Source organism: Marmota monax, unplaced genomic scaffold, assembly GCF_021218885.2.
Source record: "Marmota monax isolate L192 unplaced genomic scaffold, Marmota_monax_Labrador192_F-V1.1 WCK01_AAM20220418_F8-fsc00438, whole genome shotgun sequence".
In the NCBI taxonomy this organism is placed as follows: Eukaryota; Metazoa; Chordata; class Mammalia; order Rodentia; family Sciuridae; genus Marmota; species Marmota monax.
This window is the reverse complement of record NW_026693919.1, coordinates 213,060-232,160: the sequence shown is the minus strand read 5'-3', so window position 1 is coordinate 232,160 and position 19,101 is coordinate 213,060. Positions and strand designations below refer to the sequence as shown.

The 19,101-nt window shown below is 41.3% G+C and overlaps 1 long non-coding RNA gene across 1 annotated transcript; it reads right to left on the bottom strand.

Annotated features, from left to right (window-relative positions):
- Positions 1–6,348: 6,348 nt before the first annotated feature.
- On the bottom strand, positions 6,349–17,909 carry LOC131424907 (uncharacterized). Its single transcript, XR_009228543.1, has 4 exons — positions 17,807–17,909; positions 8,995–9,247; positions 8,791–8,908; positions 6,349–7,325 (listed from the first exon to the last, which is right to left on the bottom strand). It is a non-coding gene; the product is annotated as an uncharacterized LOC131424907 (long non-coding RNA).
- Between the last annotated feature and the right edge of the window lie 1,192 nt (positions 17,910–19,101).

Below are 19,101 nucleotides of genomic sequence, written 5' to 3'. Positions count from 1 at the left end.
TTTCTGCTGTGAGTTAATCTCCCCTTTTTCTTGGCTTTAAACCTAACTACTGGCATTTAAATCTCCAATTTTTCTTCTCTTTGCTCTGAGGCACAAGTCGCCCCCACATCCTTTCACATATGTGGCTTTTGTTAACGGGCCTTTCCCATTTTCATGCCAAGATGTGGAATCTTCTTTTCTGTAGGAGTTAAGATGCCTCCCATCTAAATTGTTGATAGCCATGCCAAAAGCAAGACAGGCTCTTCAGGGAATATGTATTTATCACAACACACGGTTTAGCTCTGAAAAGACTGGGCTCTGGGGAGATGTAGTTATCACTTTATATAACACTCCTTGTTTTTCAAGCGCTTAGGACTAGAGGAAACTCTTTAGTGATGCACACATGTACACAAAACATGGTGAAGGAGAAAGATAGTTACTTGAATGACTTCTCTGAAATTTGCTCTTTAAGTTCATAACCAATAAGTGAAGCAGGCCCTTCCCACTCCACTCTGCTGAATATCTAAGCATCTTTGAAGAGCTAAAGATAAGCTTACTAAATCTTACTAAAAGGAGTAGATTTGTAATGTAAATTCACTTGCTATTTTTAATAAAGTATGATATGAATGAAATTGATTCATGAGAAACCAAAATTTTAACCCAGCTGAGGTCATTGCTAAAAATAGAAAAAAAAAGGAATAAATTGTTCGGAGCATGGGTCATGGAGTGAATGTTCTGACAAATTACTCTTTCTCTTTTCTAGTACTAATTAATGTGGGCAAAGGGGCAGCTTGTGTGTAAGAGATGTCCCGGGAGAAGACTTGCACCCTGGAAAAGTAATTAAAAGTACCCTGTTGGGTTTTAGGGCCCAGGAAAAGAGTCCAGAGTAACCCAAAAATGATACCATCAATCAGGGGAAACTGGGGCCAGATCAGGATGTCAATGACCAATTTGAAGCCTTACTGGATCCAGGGTACTCCATCTTCTCTGATCTAGATCTTTCCTCCCAAGACTTCACTGCATCCATTTCCAACTTTACAGCAGTAGCAAAGTCAAGTTGACTCAGGACTTTTCTGCATGCCAACAGGCTCACTTGGACTATCCCAGTGGAGATTTGAACATATATATTGATCATGTATTCTAAATGCTGCATTCAAATCTTTCCAACTCCTTTACCAGAGGATCTTATAGTTATTTCCTTAAAGAACACTGTCCTGGACACTAGATTGTCTAAACTGCCAGGACTTTTATGCACTCTCATAGACTGCAGGGTATTTTTTGACTCCTGCCTTACAGCCTTATTACCTCCGATAAGGCATGGAGACAGGTTGAAGAAATTGAGTGGACGACTAAAGAGCAAAGAAAAGGCAGGAAACGAGAACATAAGATTTGGAGATAAAAACCTGCTGATACTCAGAGCCTGGATCCAGCCTTGATGACATCCCACATCCCGGAAAGGCCATTCATGTCAGCCTGCCCTTTACTGGGATGATACAGACTCCTGAATGTCTATTCTCTTCTCAAAGATCTCCAGAGATGAGGAAGCTATGCCTGTTTCCCTTTTTTAGATTACAGAGTTCAATTTTAGAGTTGGTAGCAGATTCTTTAAAGGCCAGAAGATTTTAAGGGCCCTTTATGTTGTTGTTTTTTTTTTCCTGACCCTTCCCACCTCCATGATAATATAGACAAGTTCCCGTTTTCCAAAAAGAATAGAAGTTTCTCTGCCTACCTTTCAGATTTTGATTTTATTTATTTTGAGTATGGGAACCTTAACATGGTACTAAGTCGAAGCTATTTAAAAACTCAGAGGAAAATACTTCATGATCTAAAAACTCAGAGGAGTGTCATTCCCCTGTGCTTTCCACCTGCTCCTCTGTTTTTACCCCTGCCTTTTCACCACCTATAGTAGCCAGACTCACCAGTACCAACCTTATCTTTGTGTGTGTGTGTGTTTAAAGATCAAATCCAGCAGGGGGGCTGGGGTTGTGGCTCAGTGGTAGATACTTGCCTACCTAGCATGTGTGAGGCACTGGGTTTGATTCTCAGCACCATATGTAAATAAGTAAATAAAGATCCATCAACAACTAATAAAAAAATATTTAAAAAAAAATTCAAATCCAAGGCCTCACTTGTGTTGGGCAAACCCTCTACCTCTGAGTTTACCCTCAGCCCCTGCTGCATCCTTCCATGTTTTGTTTGCACAAATGAGCAACACAGTACAGATGGCCCTCTACATCCTGGGATTCAACCAACCAGGAATTTAAAATATCTGGGGGAAAAAATTGTGTCTGTCATTGAACATGTACGGACTTTCCCCCCCTTGTATTTCCTAAACAATACAGTGCAACAACTATCAACAGAGCATTTAGGTTGGATTAGGCATTATAAGTCATGGAGAGATGACTAAAGCATACAGAGGGATGTGCTTAGGTTATATGTAAGGCACTTGAGCATCCAAGGATTTTAGTGTTTGCAGGGGGTCCTGGACCAATCCCCCCCCCACCACCAGATACTGAGTATTTCCTCTTTCCTTCTTATATGGAAGTTAGTACAGTAGACATATAAGAGATCTTTGTTTTCTCAATTAGCAGGACCTCAGTGGGAATGGTATTAAGAGAATGACTTGATCTCTCCCTTAAGTCAGAGAATGACAAGATTTCACCATCCCTCCCAGGTGTTAAAGCATCCTTAGCTGCTTGGAGAGTCACTAATCTTAACTATCCTTTACTGGTATTGCATCTCCACTTATGCCTTAAGACAACCATTGTGTTTTTTTAAAAAACATTTATTTTTTAGTTGTAGTTGGAAACAATACCTTTATTTCAATTATTTATTTTTATGTGGTGCTGGGGATTGAACCCAGGGTCTCTCGCATGTACGAGGGGAGCGCTCTACTGTTGAGCCACAACCACACCCCCAACCATTGTATTTCTACTGGGAGATAAGGACTGTTTTTCTTCTCAAATGGAAATCCTAAGGTTTGCCCCAAACAGAAGCTGGCACCGGCAGCAGGTCCCTAAGTTCAATGGTAAAATCCATCAGCAGGCCCTTACTAGTGCCTGGAGTGACACTGTTAGCCTTGCACTTAAAACTCAACTCTTCCTTAAGAAACCTAGTCGATCTTTCACAGCAACCTCATGACCAAGGCCAATTCTCAGAGGAAAATACTTCATGATGATCTTCCAGGATAGGGTTTAAGGAAGAATGAGGTCTTGTGACTGACTGTGCCCTGGCTTTTCAATGGCTCCAACGTGGCCATCTCTTTCCATGACTTTAGAGACCAGCCATGTAAGCAACAAAGACTCCACTGACTGAAATCATTTATGGAACTTGCAGTTAACTCTTAAACAAAAGAAAGCCTAGTGCTGTTGGTCTTGGCTGAGTCTGGCATGAGTCATGTACTGTTTCCAGTACCTGATTGAACATGGATAGAATGAAGGAGCTAGCTGGGTGTTGGCCAGTGGAACAGAAGGGTTCCCTGCGGAGACAAGAGCTGGGGAGGGAGGCGGGGTGGGAGCTATGCTCCCAGCGGAGAGCACACACACAGGGCACAGTGCAGAGCGCCTTCTCGGCCAGTACAGACTGCGCCCTGCAGCTGGAGTTGGCAGCCTCCTCCCAGCTATGAATCACACATTTGATCCCAGCCCTCATCCTGCCGACAGGCCCAGCCTGGGCCAGCTGCTGGGCCCTGGCTTATCACCCGGCAGCCCCCTTTGTTTCAACTCTGAAAAGGCAACAGCCCATTGGAGACAGCATTGGAATTAAGAAAACCAAGGCATTGTTAAGATGTGAGGGCAGCCATGAATGTTATTTTGGTAGGGTGACCATTTCTAACAACACCCAGCTCCTATAAAAGGGCTTTTCACCAGGGTGTGGGCCTTGGGAGCTGCTCTGCTGGGGGCTGGGGGTGGGTGGGAGATTATCACATTCCAGGGACAGGCTCTGTGAGGTCTGGAATTTCTCCTTTGTGGTAATTCTAAAGTTACCATGAAGGGAAAGAAAGGATAGAGGAGAGAGACACTTAATATTCCTGGAGTGAAGTTGTTGAGAGCATGCAGCAAGCCCTGAGAAAGAATGGCCATGGCTTGGCTTTGTGCGGTATCTCCGCGGCTGGAAACAGACACCACTCGGTTTGGTGAATAGAAACTGGCATGACATCCGGGTCGTTTGTCTAGTTTTCATTCACATACCCTTGTGGTCTGTGCACCAAGAAAGGAATTCATTAATACCAGCGACCTATCATTCATAGACACCCTGGGTTGCATGAACAGAAGGTTTTGGTATGGTGTCTGATGAAAATATTGAAAAACAATGAACGACATAATAATAGTCTCTTTGTTTATTGGCTTCTCTGCTTCAAAAGACTTAAAGGCCTGGCATTTGAAATATTATGTTACCTTCTTACAACATTTCTCTGACATATGGAGAAAGCTAAACAGGTAACCTACCGTTTAACCCATTATATCCCAAGTTTTCAATTCTGCACATATTTCAATGAAATCAACACAGTTGCATTAGAATAGATTGGAAATAATGATCTTGAGCTTATTATTAATAAAGGATATATTAATATTTTTCTCATATTCTTATTTTTATATAATTATATTGCAAATTATATAATTATATACCATATTGAAGATTTTGGGGTTTTTTCTTTCTTTTTCTTTGTGTGTGTGCAGTATGGGAGATAGAATCCAAGGGCATTTCACCCCATAATTACATCCCCAACCCTTTTTATTTATCTTGTTCTCAATAAGTTGCCCAGAGTGGCCTCAAACTTGTGATCCCCTTGCCTCAGCCTTCCGAGTTGCTGGAATTACAGGCATGTGCCACAGTGTTCTGCTTATATTTAAATTTTTTACATGTTCCACATCTGGGACAATGAGACAAAACAGGTTAAGGGTAAAGTCTCAAATGGGAAATTGATGGTGAAGGGTAAATTTGAAACTAGTTTAGATTCTGCCTTCCGTTCTCTGCTAACGTGTGTGGCCAAAAGTTTACCAAATGATGGGCACCCGAGCATCTTGGCAGTCCTTCAGTGTTCAGCCCAAGTACTACTTTGTTCATGAAAGCTAGTGTCCCTTTATCTGTACTCACTCACTTCTAGATCATTCTTGACCTGGGAAACATCTTTTTTAAAATTTAAATTTCATATTCTTTCTCATTAGGTTGTCTATAAGTCCCTTGAGAGCTGTGACCATACCCTAAATTACTTTGGTATCCCCTTCCCTGGCCTCTTGGATTGTACAGTAGTTGTTTAATAAATGCTGTGGTGACATTAATGATGATGCCTCTTTTACAGTTCTTGACCTTGGCAACTGCTTAGAAAAATGGTGCCCACCAATCATACAGCACTTCACAGTGGGCAAAGTGCTTTCCCATGCCTTACCCACCACAGCCCTTTAAGGTCATACACTATCCCTACATAAAGAGCATGACGATGAGCCTCAGAAAGACTAAGTGACTTGCCAGTGTTCTGACTGGCAAGTAACAGGACTCTGACTGCAACTGAGGGCTTTGGTATTGAAATCCAATGTTCCCTCCACCACAGGGCAGCTGTTGCTCTTGTTTTTAAGGAATGGGGTAGGGCCATTACCCAGGGATCTGCAAAGCCTCTGTCCTTTACACTACTAGTAGTAGTTACTTCTAATAGTTACTTCTCTTACCTAGTAGTTACTTCTCTTACCCTGAGCAGCTTCCTCTGCAAGAGTGACTTATGATTCAATGCTCCATTGTTAACATCAAAACTTGAATTCAAAGGGAGCTTTTTATATTTTCTTAGGCATGTCATGCAAATGCTACCTGCCTCTCCAAAAGGGGTCTTGATGAGGTAAGTAGAGGTAACAGATACACATAACTTTGATTAAAAACACTTTCAAATCAAACATGATGATGCCCAGCTGGTAACCCTGGAGGAGAACTTTCTTTCTCAGATCACTGGCTTCAATCCACCCAGCCAAGTTGCAGGTCCCCCTTGCTCCAAACCCTGGCAGGGCCTTATCAGATGGGCATGCAGGAGGTGTGCAAGGTGCCTACCCACCCTCGGCTCCTGCCATGCACTGCACCAGGCTTCACTTCTGCCCCTCTAGGTAGCAAACCTAATTCAAACTGCTGACTCCACAGTCACCTTCTCAAGGTACATGTGGCCCTCTGCTTGTCATGGTTGCACCTAACACCAAGCAGGACAAGTAGATGGACAGCACATGCAATTTGTTTTAGAGAGATAAAACATCAAATTTCATTTTTGTGCCAAACTAAGGCTAGCTGGAAATAAAGGGAACAAGCATCTGTAAACTTCCCATACTGCTCATTTTTTACTCTGGATTGTGAGACTTTTCTACTAAAGTTTGAATGTTGTCAAAATGCCAGGTTGGTGGGCACTTCAGGTTTATGAGGAGGGTGTCCCAATACTCTTAGCTTTTTATATTTTTTATTGACCTAGGAAGTAGGATTCAGAATAACAGCACTCTGTTGAAGGGTATGCCAGACAGATGCAAATCACTTAAATATTGTCTATGATTCCGAAAGAATACTGTCCCCATTCCCTGGACAAATATCCATTTATGAAGAGTGATTCTCTCTTTCGTTTCCTCAAATTCGGATCCCTTTTAAAAGATGTGCTTCCATTTCTTGACAACGGTTCACAGGCACCTTCTTTCTGAGCTGCTTCCCCCTATTTTGTTTTCACGGCAAGAATTAGTTTTCCAAAATAATTTCTTTGCTTTTCCAGGATAAAGGCACCTCCTGAACCCACTCCAGTGCTCCTAACGGCTGTAGTTGGTAAAGTTCAGACCTCTGCCTGGTTTCTCCCCCATTTCTGGTATGAAAGATCCATCAAAGCGAATGAACACCTTGCAGATTATTTCATCGGGCCTGATAAAGGCATGTCAGAGCTCTGCCAGAAGAATCTAGTTTCAGAAGCAACTTTCCTTTTAAAGTGCCAGAGCAATCATTTCTGCCCAGAGTCATGAAGATCGCATTGCAGGAAGCACAAATATGATAGCACAGCATCTTGGCGGGCAAGTGTCTTCCTTCTCCTCCCAGCTTCCCAACAAATAGCTCTCTGGGGGAGTGATGTCTACATCAAAAGCTACTTGTCACTCCGTGGGCCTCCCAGATGAGGAAGTGTTTGTTTTGGCTGAGAATGACAATTTTCTCTGCATCCGGAGCAGGAGGAGCAGCCGAGGAGCAGCAGAGGAGCCAGGGGCTGCCTGTAAGGGACTCTGCCTACAGCAGGCGGATTAGCAGTTGCTTCACTTTCCCTGGCTCCTCTCATCCAGAAAGGTCGGAGGAAGTGAAGACCATGTAGCAGGCTTTCTTGGGGCCCCGACAATAACTGGAGATCTCTGGAAGTGTTCAGAGATTACTAGTTATGGTACATGTGGTGGGGAAGGTGAGGAACTGGGGAAGGACACAGAGGAATTGACAGTAGAAGTGAATTTTGAAGCATAATTAAAGTCTGTACTCTAGACTAGAATGAAAAGGGCATTTTATTTTTAACAGCTGTTTTGAGGAAAGATATATGTATATAATGACATATATATAGTTATATAATGGATAAGTGCATATATTTATATAAGGATAATTAGAAGTCTGCAATCTAGACAAGAATGGAAAGGACATTTTATTTTCAACAGATGTTTTGATGTGCTATATATATGTATATAGTAAATTGTATATATATTGAACTGCATATATTTAAATATAAATGAAATTAATAAGTAAAACCTTAGTAAGTTTTGGCATATGGACCTACACATCCATAAAACCATTGCTGCAATCAAAATAATGAATATATTCATCACTCAAAAACATTTCCTGGGGTTTAACTGATATGCTCTTTAACTGATATGCTTTCCCTCACAATACTTTATATTTTTCTAGAATTTGGTATAAATAGACCCTTTTCTCTCATTCAGCATTAAACATTTTGAGATTGACATGTTTTATGTATATCAGTAGCTTATTCATTTTTATTGTTGAATGCTATTCCGTTATAACACGGTCTGTGATATTCATCTTCTTTTTCTTTTTTTAATTGATATATAAAAACACAGAAACTATATTATTAATGAAATACCATGTAGTGCTTGATAGATGTACATATTGTGCAATGTTCAAATCAGGCTAAACATATATATATATACACACACATACACATGTGTGTGTATGTATCCTTAAATATAGGATATATATATATCCTCAAATATAGGAGATATATATGTGTGTGTATATATATATTTATATATATATATCCTCAAATATTTATCACTTCTTTATGGTGAAAACATCCTTTCTTCTAGATTTTTGAAATAAATAGTCCATAATTTTTTTTTAAAACCAGGGATTGAACTCAGGGGGCTTAACCACTGAGCAACACCAGCCACCACCATGCCCCCCACTTTTTTTTTTTTTTTAATTTTGAGACAGGATTTCACTAAGTTGCTTAAAGCCTCACTAAATTGCTTAAGGCCTCACTAAGTGGCTTTGAATCTGCAATCCTCCTGCCTCAGCCTCCTGAGCCACTGGAATTATAGGCATGTGCCACTGTTCCCTGCACATAATTATTAATATTAATAATATTAATAATCACCTTTTAATGGATCTCTGAGTTGCTTCCAGCTTAAGGTTACTATAAAGAAAACTGCTGAGAGCTCTCACCTACAAGCCTTTGGACAGATGTTTGCATTCTTTTCTCTTGGGTCTATATGTAAGAGTGGAATGACTGGCTCTGAGAGCAGGCATTAGTTTGACTTTTTTAGAACTTTCCAAATAGAGTTCTAAAGTGTTTGCACCATTATACATACTCACCTACAGCATATGAGAGTGCTTACTATTTCCTGTCCGTAGCCTGGCATCGCCAACCTTCCTAATTTTACACATCTGTGCTTGTGTTTTGGGGGTGGGAGATGAACATCTGGTGACTCCCCTGGAAGAGAATCACAGAAATAATAAGAATCTTTAATCTCATTTCATATCACAAAGTGACATTTATAAAATTCTGCCCTCATTTACCTTCCTCACACGGATTTTATCTCATGGACCTGCCTTCACGTTTAAAACTCTCTTCATTTTCCTCAGAATTCCCATACTGCAAGGTGCCAGGTATCATCTTTCAAATAGGGTAGTGGAAAAGGGTCTTTGGGGGCATTCTTGATGTTGTCTTTGGCCCCCACTGTGGCCCCCAGTTCTTTCATGAATCTCTTCAGAAGTGTAGACTCCTCTCACAGGGTAGGAGGGAGATGGCGAGGAAGAAAGGAGATGCAGACTGTGGTGAGAGAACGAGAAGGGATTGTTAAGAACATCCAGGTCTCACTTCCAGATCATTAGCTAGTTCCTTCCCCAAGTACAGAATTACTTGGAATTCCTTTAAGTATGATTAAAGCTACAGCTTTTATTTTTCTGTGTCTTAAACATGACTGAGTTGTGATCACTTAGGAATATGCTTTTTTTTTAAATAATCATCTGTCTACATTTTTTTTTGGAAAAATTCAGCCCAGGCATTACATTAGAAGATAATTTCTAATGTCTTTTCCAGTCTTTCAGTTCTTCTAAAACCATTTCCCTTATTTAAAAAAAAAAAAAAAAACTGACTACTGTTTCTGTAAATGTAGGTAGCAGTGAATTTTCTACAGATGTTAAGGAACTTTATTGCGAATGCAATCCTATATCTTACATAACTGTTTGGCTTCGGAATTCTGGAATTTACTTTTCCTGTCAAGTTTTACTACACCATGATTCCTCATATGGATGCCTGGCAGTATATGAGGTTTGCCTCCTTAGACAACCAGCTCACCCCACCCTGTAAAGGAACTAAACATAATGGTTCTGGTTAAACATTAGCCAGACCCAGCTGAGGACTCAGCACAAAAGACAAGGACTTCCCAGCCTGTGGTGCCAGCACAGACTCTCAGCAGAGGTGTCTGATGCCACCCCTCTGTTTCAGCTGTCCCAAGGGGCATCTGAGCTAACCTTTCCTGTGCTCATAGGTACTGAGGGCCTAGTCATGGGCCTCACAGGGAGGTGCAGGTTGAACTGTTCACAGCCATTCTCTTAACTTACGATTAAAGTCCTTTAAATGTAAATGATTAAGGTCCTTTATTAATCAAGGTCCCTAGTGAAGAGTCTCTAACTTGCTCTTTTCCTTAGCACCATTCTTCTGAATATCTATTAGCTAAACCTTTCCCTGAAATGTTAAGGCCATCTCAAGATGGTCAAATGGCTTACTTTGGTAGAGATTTTCTTACATTTTAACATTAGTTTGTCCCTGACAATGAGGCCTCTGCACTAGACATTGTTTCGTTCTTCTTCTCACACTATCTTTTTCTCGCTTTCTTTAGCTTTTTCTTGATTTCTATCTTCCACAAGTGGGGAAGATATTAAAATACCAACCAGAGAGTCACCCTATCAAGTGGAATTTCCCAGATGAGTCTACAGACCTTCCCAGCTAGCCAGCTCTCAGGGGTCACTGTGCATGGTCTTTCTGAGCCTGTCCACCTTGTTAGGCAGAGCTTCAATCCTGAAGGCCTAGCCCAGTGGCCAACAGCCAGAGAGGAATTCTCTCCCATACTTGGTTTTCTGCATAACTGAACTCCTATGATTTTTTTTGTGTGTCCATTATGCCTGCACTGCTCAAGTATTCATGCTCCTTCTGTATTCTTTAGGAAGATGATTGGGGAAACCATTAAATCTATACAAAATAAGAAGGAAAATAGAGGAGGATATCTAAGTCACCCACTGCATCATGGGGCTCCGCAATAACTTGGAGGCCAAGCCAAGTCCCAATATTTCAGCATCCTGTTCAAGGTGTCATCTGAATTACTAGGCCTTATTATGTCCTTAGAACCAACCCAGTCTCTTCCCTTGCCCCTCAGAGGGCTCTGTTTTCATATGCATACTGGGACTTTTAGCACAGAACCATGAATGTGGAGAAGAGACATCCCTCACCAACCCCTTCCCCAAGGCCACCTCTTTCCTGTGTTCTTCCTCGCCTCACTGAATGGGAGAGTTCCTTAGCAGCCTGTTTTCACCGCTCAGGTACCTGTCACCTAGGAAATGTCCCATTATCCTACAGAGTGTCCCAGCAGTGACACTGAATCCCCTAAGCCCTGCTCCTGGGCACTCCCCTTCCTGGTACCTGAATCCTCTGGCTAGGTTTGTCTCACTGCTCTGCAGAAGCCCCACTTCCTTGGGGAAATGCTAAGGTCTCTGAAAAGGTATTACTTGCAGAGTTCCTAGGAAAACTGTCTACTGTGTGTGTGTGTGAATGGGAAGGTGGCAAGCCAGCGTTGGTCACAAATGGGTGCCTTGAATGCCCTTGCAAGCTAGGGTGGTGACAACTGCTGAGGTCAGCCTGATGGAACATTTCTCAGTAACACTCCCTCCCTGTAGAGGTCAAGGTCCCTGAGTCAGAGGATAAGAGGCACCCTGAGTAGATGTGAGCATAACTCCACACCAGGGGGCAAAGAAAAGGAGGAAGCCTGTTGGCTCCGACCGGAGAACAGGAGATTAGTCACTCTGCTCTGTGCTGGGCCTAGGGCAGACTCTCAACCCATTGAGTCTGGCACATTCTTTTCTATCAAATTTAACCTTTCTGTTGCTCTATGGATGTTGCTTTTTCCAGAAAGGTCCCTTGGGAGTAAGTGCAGGAAGCTCCTGGCTGCCACCAGCAACCCATAGGAAGGGAGGGACTGTTCAGGGGTGGGCAAGCTATGGCAGGGTCTTGCCTGGCACTGAGTAGGGGATCCAAACCTAAAGCATTCACTGAGATGCACCGCATCCCAGAGGTCTGTCCCTCAAACCCCTGCTGAATCACATTTTCTCAACACAATGGATTGAACTCTAAAGAATTCGCTGCCTCAGAAATGGCACAGATGGGCTCAGCACTTCCAAAGATGAGACTCTGGCAACTGAGAGAAGATTATAATGATTGTGATGGTTGGGATGTGGTTTATGGTTCTCCCTCAAACACACAGTCCCTCTCTCAAATTACGGTTTCCCTCTTCTAGATCTGGGTTTCTCATAATGGGATTCAGCCAAGCTCAGACTGAAAATACTAGGAAAAAAATTGTGTCTGCACTGAACATGTACACTTTTTTCTTGTCAGCTTTCCCTACGTGATTCTGTATAACAGCTATTACATAGAATTTACAGTATTGGGCACTGTGAATCATCTAGTGATGATTGACCATGTACAGGAAGATGTGCATAGACAAATACTCCATCATTTTATATAAGGGATTGAATATCTGTGGATTTGGGTATCTGTGGGTACAGGTGCATGTGTTGGGGGTGGGGGGTGAGTTCTTGGAATCAATCTCCTGAGGATTCCAAGGGACAACTGTTTCACAGAGGTGTCACAGGCTACCTTGTATCTAGCCAGAGTAAGGCTGGTGGGTCTAAACCTGAAGCCTGGCAAGTGGGTTGCTTGCAGCATGGGCTTAGTGTCCTGGCTTCTGAAGGACTCTGAAAGCCATTGGTGTGGTTGGGCTGAGCATGAAGAACAGTGCACAGTGATGGGGAAACTCTCCTGGCAGTAGGGGTTCAGCTGATTTTGCTGGCCTTTGATGCTCACAATATACACTTGACAGGCTTAGACCTTACTCCACTCCCAGCATCCCTCATTCTTCTGGGATAAGCCAACTGCAGCATAGTCAGGAAGGACCAAATGCAAAGTGATGAACTTGACTTTAGCCATGCTCAAGTCATAAGGGCTAGGTGTAGAAGCCTCAGCTGGACCAGCCAGGTACATGGGGATTTTCACAGTAAGGTTCAGTCAGGCGTCTCATTCACAGAAGAGAAGACATTGATATTTTTACAAATGCCTTACCCCACTCTTCCTTCTTACAGCATGCTAATCTTTTATTCTGTTGGCCTTAGAGGGAATCTAGGTCCTTATTGTTTTCACATCAACAGTCTCTCCTCCTCTTGTCTTTCATTTATTCTCCCTCTTCTTTCACTCACTCCATTATGAGTGATTCCAATGTGCAAGGCCTTTGCTGCACACAGGAGTGCCCTGAGGATCTGTGTTCAGTTCAGTGCTGATGGTGAGAGGGAATCACAGTGGGGACAAAACTAGGGACCTGACAACCAGACAATGAAGGGAAGAGCTTCTCCAAGAACAGCAGACTGGAGCTTCAAGCTGGGTGGTGAAGGTGGAGTATGGTTTTCCGAAAGAGGAAAATGGTGCTCAATCCAGGATCTGAGAAGCATGTTGCTCTTGGAGAGCAAGAGCAGCCGAGCATGCCGAGTCCACGGCAGCCTCCCCAGGTGGAGCATCCTCATCCTTCATCTGAAATCCTGAGATGCAAATGCTCCAAACTCTGAAACTTTCTGAGCACCAACATGAAGCCACAAGTGGAAAATTCCATGCCTCACCTTACGAGATGGGTCAGTGCTGGAGTACTGGAGCTTGTGAGATTACTTTAGGTGATGTGTGCATAAAATATCAATGAATACAATTAAAACACAAATATAAATTATATATATGTATACACACACACATATATATATATTTATATATTTATGTAAATATATATACACATAAGACATAGATGAATTTTGTGCTTAGATCTAGGTCTCGCCCTATGATATTTCATTATGGATATGCAAATATTCCAAAATTTGACCCCCCTGCCCCCAAATCATCTGAATCCCAAATGCTTCTGGTCCCAAGCATTTTGGATAAGGATGCAGCCTGTCTTTACAGGATGAGTTAGGCCCAAGGCTGGTCTTCTGCCTTCTGACTCTCCATCAAGTCATGAAAGGCTCATGTGGTATCTGAATTTGAAGGGGGCTTAGAGGAGCACTGAAAACTCTCCTCCCAGCTGCCTCCTCTCCTCTTCCAAGCTAATTTACTGCTATACCCCTCTCATCTGGATCTTGATGCCCTTTCCACTTGTCCTTGATTTGACTCTGAAGTACCACTACCTTCCCTTTTCCTCAGGTAAGGAGGAAAAATGAATGCACCTAACAGCTAAATAAACAGAAAACCAACAGCATCAGAAATTCTACACAAAAGCAGGAAGGATGTTTAAAAACAATCATTGCACGGGAAGTGGGGAGACCAAAATAAAAATGTAAAAGAGAAAATAAGCAACTGAGGTCACCTGTGGAAGATACTAGGCCGTCTAATGAAATGCAGGAAATGAGAATGAATTAGAAACTGCCAGGAAAAAAAATTAGTAGTAGCTAAAATTTAAATAGCAGTCACTACACATAAGCATTTTTTTAAGCATGAAACATATATTAACTTCTTATAGCCTCTGGGAAGCCCTGTGAGTTGAATTCTACTATTATTCTCCCTTTACAGATGTGGAGACTAAGGCACAGAGAAGACAAAAACCTATGACTATATGCAACAGGTGAGAATTAGCCATCTGCATCTATTATGATGATGATGATGATGATGATGATGATGATGCTGATGCCAGGGATTGAACTCAGGGGCCCTTGACCACTAAACCACATCCCCTATTTTGTATTTTATTTAGAGATAGGGTTCACTGAGTCGCTTACCCCTTGCCTTTGCTGAGGCTGGCTTTGAACTCTAGACACTCCTGTCTCAGCCTCCTGAGCCACTGGGATTACGAGTGTGTGCCACCATGCCCAGCTAGCCATTCATATATTATCACACAAGTTTACAAGGAGTAAGATTAGGTAAGGGGTTTGGAATATTCTCTTCTCCTCTTTTCAGAGCATTTACCTGCTGTTCTCAGGGGAGAGTTTGCATTTGCATTTTTTGGAGTGTCCTGCCACCTTAAAACTCATCTAAAGTCCTACTCCAGGACACAAACATGGCCAGGCAATGAGCAGACTATTTCTATGAACACAGAAGTATCTCCTAGAGAGGAAAACCACACGCATGCTTCAAACTGGTATTAAGGGAAAGAGGACAGGCAGGCTGACTTCGCCTCTTTCTAGATGGAAGGTTTAGTGACCCAGGAAGAAGATGGATGTGTCTGCCTCTCAGATCAGTCCTCTAGTCCAGCCACATGGATTCAGCCTTGAATCTTATTCTGAATGGAGTCTAAGTAGAATAACAAATAAGTAACAGTAAATATAGCTGATTTTCAAAACACATAGTTTCTGAGCCAGTTTTCATGAAGCCTGGCACTAACAGCAGCCAAGAATTTTCTACTTTGACAAGGAATATTATACAGCCCATCACCCAGGTCTCCCACCCCTAAGGGTTCTGTATCTCAGTATCTACTGTATAGGCTCCAGGTATCTGGGATGAAAACAGGCAATGGGAGGCAGTTGTGGTTGGCAGAGTGGAGAGGGTAGCAGAGGCACATGGAGAGTCAGCCCCAAGTATGGAGGGGCACCACATCATAGCCAGTCATGGGAGCCATGGAACCAAATAGAAGCTTCCACACTACCTGGAAGTGAAGGTGAGGCCTGATTATTACTGAAGCATCTAGCAATGTGACACCTAAAACAGGGGAAAATAATGTTCTTCCCAAATAAGTATAAGAACAAACTCTGAATATGTGGCAAGAGCAAGAAATACTGTAAATGTAACCTTCAATTTTAAATAGCTTAAATACCCTTAAAGAACAATATTGAAGTTGCTTTAATTTTGACTTAGATTTTAGGTAAAAATCTGTTTTAGCAGAAAAATGTGTTCATATATAATTATTTTTCCAAGAAGAAAAAACATATTTTAGGTTATCACAGTAGCAGGCCTAAAGTTAGTGGTTAAAAATCATAGTGTTTCATAAGAGTTTATGTTTATTTGAATTTTCCTCAAGTTTTGCTAATTATTAATGAACCTTTTCAAAACATCCTGTTCTTTGGACAATATTCTTGTTTCTATGAACAAAAATCTAACATTCAAGAATACAAAAGAAGTTTCATGGCATTTAGGTCAATGTGTGTTATTCAACTCATTTTTTGAGGCATGGCCTTATCTATTCATCGGAATGACATTTTGACATACTGAAAGGGCAATACTCTGACAAATAATAAGGAAAAAATATTTAATCTCTTTAGTCTTTCTGTATCCCCTTCTTTTTACTTTAAAGGGCTTGTGTGTAGACAGTGTACTCAACTAGCCCTTATAGTAATTACCCTGGTTATACCCAATGTGACGAATACTATTCAACTTTAACAAATAAGAATTTTATACTGTCTGGTTTGTTCTTAATTCTTCCCTAAGGGCCTATTTGGTTTAGCATCAAATACAAGATTAAGAGACTCTAAACTTTAGCTGAACAGCCACTCAAGGGATTTAGACTTGATCTCTTTACACACAAAAAAAGAGTTAGCATACATCTGACATCCCTGCACAAGGAGCACATATTTATCCATATAATGGATCTCTGTTTCCTAATGTTCATTGTTTATTTGAAAGCCAAATGAAAAAAAAATTATCATATCCTCAAAAAAATCTTCAGTTGTGTAAAACTTTGAGCAAGCTAAGTCTCTATCAATTTACACTGAATAAAGCAAAAGAAGCAAATGAAGACTATAGCAACTGTATAATCACATAAAATATATGTGCATAGTTACATAGGTGTTATATGTGTATATATTTGCATAACAAAATTGAAATGGGTAAACATGAAAGGAATTCTTAGCAGGCTAAGTGACTTGTCAAACCTAGTTATAGGCTTAAAAGGAATTCAAACTTTGGTCTCCAAACACCAATTTTAATGCCCTGTGCATCACCTTGTGCTGTAACCCAAATTGCAATGGAAACTTACAGGGCAGAAGAGAAAAATAAAAAATGAAAAAAAGGGTAATATTTTTCAGTCCCACCAGTTGACTAATGATTACATATTTTTGCATAAGTAGAGAACCCAAAGTATGCAATTTCTCAAGTATTTAGACTTCATAAAATAATTTTAACAATTTTAAAGAGATGACAAGGGTAGAAAAGCAGGAGAGATAGATGACACAAAAGGTAAAGGGAACCCCCCTCTTTTTCTTTCAGCTTTTTTCAAAGAACTCCATAATTCCCAAATGTAACACTATGAAGTTAAAAACTGGAGGAGGAGATTTATAAATAGTCTAAGGAATGGAAAAATGTACCAGGGCAAGTTCAGGAAGGCAGAGGAAGGTCAAACTATAGCATGCAACTTGGTCAGACCTGGCTCAGCTAGACATGTTTCGTGTCACTGGGCACTAGTGCAGCAAAGTCTCTTCTATCAATTAGTCTCCAAATTTATTTGCATATAAGAGAAATGTAATTTTTGATATTGGACTACTGTTTTTGAAGAGTAAATGCAAAATCTGTATAGATTTAAATGACTTAAATGACACATTTAATGGTGATATGATAGTTAAATTTTCTACGATTAATTATTTCCATTTCCAAAATGCTTGTGTGCACATGGAATCATTGGATGGAGAAGAGTACAGGGGTTATGTGCCACCCCTTCTATTTACTGAGGAGAAATGGATATGCATATCACATATGGTGTGCAAATGCATTGCTTATGCAAAGTTATATTTTTAAATGTGAGAGTGTAACTAAATATTCAGAAACTCTGCAGACTTTGATTTTCTGAAGTCCTAAGTTTCCTACTAAATGGAATTAAAGTATTGCCCTGTTGAAACTTCATTTCCTTCCAAATTTGTCACCTTTTGCCCTAGTAAGAAATGCTGGTGATATGGCAACGGCAACCAAATAAAAAAATCACATGCTCTTGGAGAAAAAGTATTACTCATAAATCTGTATACATCCTGTCAATTATCCATTCCTGATGAATAGTATGTGACCGGAAACAAGGAAGTGATAAAGCATCTTAATAACCCCATCTCCTTGGAGAAGAAGGTGGAGCAGGTGAGTGATTGCATACCAGGCCCTGTGCCACATACATACCAAGGCAGGCTGCAGGGGTTGGGTCCATTCATCCTACAGTCTGCTGTAGACAGTTTCTGCTCTGTTAAAGGTGTGTGTCCAACAGGGCTCAACATTCAGGTCTAAGAAGTAAAAGGATAAAGAATTCCAAATGAAAGTCTCATCCCAAACTAAACTATCAGTTAAGAGTATAGAGAGGAAGATAATCATGCAAACAGAGAGTATATGAAAATATATCTTTTGTACATTTTTGTAAATGACATGATCTAATCAATACACCATGAGTCCTTTTTTTAACTCTTTTATTTTTGTGTTGGGATTGAATCCAAGGCCTGGGTTCAGGATAAGCACTCATCCTACCACTGAGCTTGCTTTCGTTTGGATCCAAGGTGTCCACCAAAAGCCCCTGTATGAATTCTGGAATGTTCAGAGATAGAACGATTAAATGGTGAGTGCTGAACCTAATCAGTTCATCCTAGTTTGAATGTCGGGGTGGTAACTGTAGGAAGGTGAGGCATGGCTGGGGGAGGTGGGTCACTGGGGGGTGTGCTCTGGAAGGATGCATCTTCCCCCTGGCCCCTTCTGCCTCTCTCTCTCTCTGCTTTCTTGCTGCTGTGAAGGAAACATTTTCTCTCCACTGGATCCTTCCCCCATGATGTGCTGCCTCACATTGGGCCCACAGCAATGGAGTTGGCTACCTGTGAACTGAGACTTCTGAAACTGAGCCAAACTAAACTTTTCCTCCTCTCAGTTTTTATTATTGGGTGTTTTGGTCACAATAGCACAAAATACACCCTCAGCCCACCATAAATCTAGTTTTCATATTTCTAAGTATGTCAATAGGCAGCAATAGCTTAGTTTTAGCATAAAGACTCAGAATTGCAGGTATCCTAACGTCCTTCACATCTAATTCTCATTCTATAAAGGGACTCCCTCTACAATACCCTTGAGAGTGATCTAGATCCAGTTATTCCCGAGATGTCACCAGTACTGTGAGCAAATCGTGACCTAACCAGGCTTGACATTCTACTTTCAAATACTCTGTAACAAAGTTATTATGTGCTAGAAAGGGGCTGGGTATTGGATACTTCAAGAAGTTTGCATCTCCTTCAGCTGTTATCTTTGTGCCTAAAGTGATGTGATTGGGAGCTTTCCTTGACCAAAAGGAGGAAGTCAAAAGGGGAGACAAATAGAACAAACACTACACGGAATTTCCTATCTAGCCCTTTGGCCTGGTTGGAACTCCCATGGAAATACAGATTAAAGGCCAGAAAAAAGAAAGACTCTGAGCACAAGCAAGCTTCCAGGGAACCCAG